The sequence below is a fragment of the Dendropsophus ebraccatus genome, chromosome 5 (assembly GCF_027789765.1).
Source record: "Dendropsophus ebraccatus isolate aDenEbr1 chromosome 5, aDenEbr1.pat, whole genome shotgun sequence".
Taxonomy (NCBI): domain Eukaryota; kingdom Metazoa; phylum Chordata; class Amphibia; order Anura; family Hylidae; genus Dendropsophus; species Dendropsophus ebraccatus.
In genome coordinates this window covers 142,951,658-142,953,656 of record NC_091458.1, presented here as the reverse complement: position 1 = coordinate 142,953,656, position 1,999 = coordinate 142,951,658, and the positions used below count along the sequence as shown (strand labels likewise).

At 49.3% G+C, this 1,999-nt stretch overlaps 1 pseudogene; it reads left to right on the top strand.

The window, feature by feature from the left end:
• Positions 1 to 1,655: 1,655 nt before the first annotated feature.
• LOC138794307 (U2 spliceosomal RNA) lies at positions 1,656 to 1,747 on the top strand (annotated as a pseudogene).
• The last annotated feature ends 252 nt before the right edge of the window (positions 1,748 to 1,999 follow it).

Here is a 1,999-nt window from a genome sequence, read left to right as displayed (position 1 = left end):
GCTACCTAGCTGAGGGGTCCAGAGCAGGTATTTATTACATTTGGGGACTTGCCCGATCGCCGTGAACAGTAATGGCGGTCGGTGCCGTCCTCGGACAGCACCGACCGCCATTTTTTCCGGGTCATCGATGACCCGGAAAGGTGCTGATCGCCGCTAATGGCTGATCTGAATTGATCAGCCAATAGCAGCGAACGTCAGCACGGGGGGTGTTAACCACCCCCCGTGCCGAGAAGCTAAGATGGCCTGCTATGATTTATAGCAGGTCATCTTCCCCGATCGCTGTGTGTGAAGACACAGCGATCGGGGAAACCGCGGGCGTACTTTTATGCCCTGTTGTGTTAAAGCCCAGGCAACGGGGGCGTAAGTGTACGCCCGATGTCATTAAGAGGTTAAGAGTGTTACCCCTCATCTGTGCAGAGCAGGATTCTAACTAGATGGGAGAAATGCCTAGTAAAAAGCCATAAGAGAAACAGATGGCTGATCTCAGGGAGACCAGCCAAACGATAACACTGCCATCTGCTAGTGAAGGTGCTCAATGCAGTGAAATCCTCAGTGCATTGCCCCATGGGAAACATGAATGTGCAAAGGAAGAGCCTATGAAGTCTCAAAACAAAGGACTAGCTAGATATCCCTCCGGGAAGGACCTAGCCAAGGGGTGGGTTCTGTAAGGAAACCACTAATAACACCACATTAACTGGCCCTATAAGTTAATATATTGACAAAAAAAAAAAACAAAGCCAGGTATTAATTCACATACAGCTGTTTCAAGGTGTTTCTGGCTAGGAGGGAGCTATGCCTAGTAGAGCCAGAAGAGAAACAGATCGCTGATCTCAGGGAGATCAGCCAAACGATAATACTGCCGGCTGCTAGTGAAAGCGATATGCAGTGATATCCTTGGTGCTTTGCCCTTTGGGAAACATGAATATGCAAAAGAAGAGCTTCTGGAGCCTCATTGAAGAGTCTCAAAACACAGGACTACCCAGATATCCCTCCAGGAAAAGCCCAGCCAAGAGATGGCTCCTGTAAGGAAACCACCATATTGAGTGGCTCTATAAATCAACGAAATGACAAGAGTATAGACCAAAGCCAGGTATCCATTCACATACAGCTGTTTCAGGGTTTTGCCTCTCATAAATATGGAGCAGGATTCTGGCTAGGAAGGAGCAATGCCTAGTAGAGCCATAAGAGAAACAAATGGCTGACCTCAGGGACACCAGCCAAACTATAACACTGCCAGCTGCTAGTGAAAGCGCTTAATGCAGAGAAATCATCATTGCATTGCCCCCTGGGAAACATGAATATGCAAATGAAGAGCCTGTGGAGCCTCATTGAAGAGTCTCAAAACACAGGATTAGCCAGATATCCCTCTGGGAAGGAACCAGCCGAAGGTTGGCTCCTTGAGAAAACCACCACGTTAAGTGGCCCTATAAATCAATGTAATGACAAGGGAAAAACCAAGGCCAGGCATCCATCCACATACAGCTATTTCAGGGTGGTTCCTCTCATTAGTATGGTGCAGGATTTTGGCTAGGTGGGAGCAATGCCTAGTAGAGCCATAAGAGAAACAGATGGCTGATTTCAGGGAGACCAGCCAAACGATAACACTGTCAGCTGCTAGTAAAAGCGCTCAATACGGTGAAATACTTGGGACATTACCCGCTTCTCGGCCTTTTGGCTAAGATCAAGTGTAGTATCTGTTCTTACTGAACTGCCTTGACTTGACAGCTCAGGTCCTGGGGTACCCCCTGCACTCGGCCTTTGGGCATCGGCGATTAAATTTGTCTTAAGCCCACTGCAGCTATTGGGTGTAGGGCTATTCCCCAGGAACGAGAGTGAACCCTCCTCTCCCTTTCGATTGTCTTGTGCCCGACGGTTTGACCGGAGAACCACTTTGATCCCGCCTGCCGACGAACGATCGACGAAGACGCCCCGGAACCCCGAGGAAGAAGACGCTGAACCCCGAAGAAGCCAGCGAGGAAGATCTGCATCTCCCCGCCCT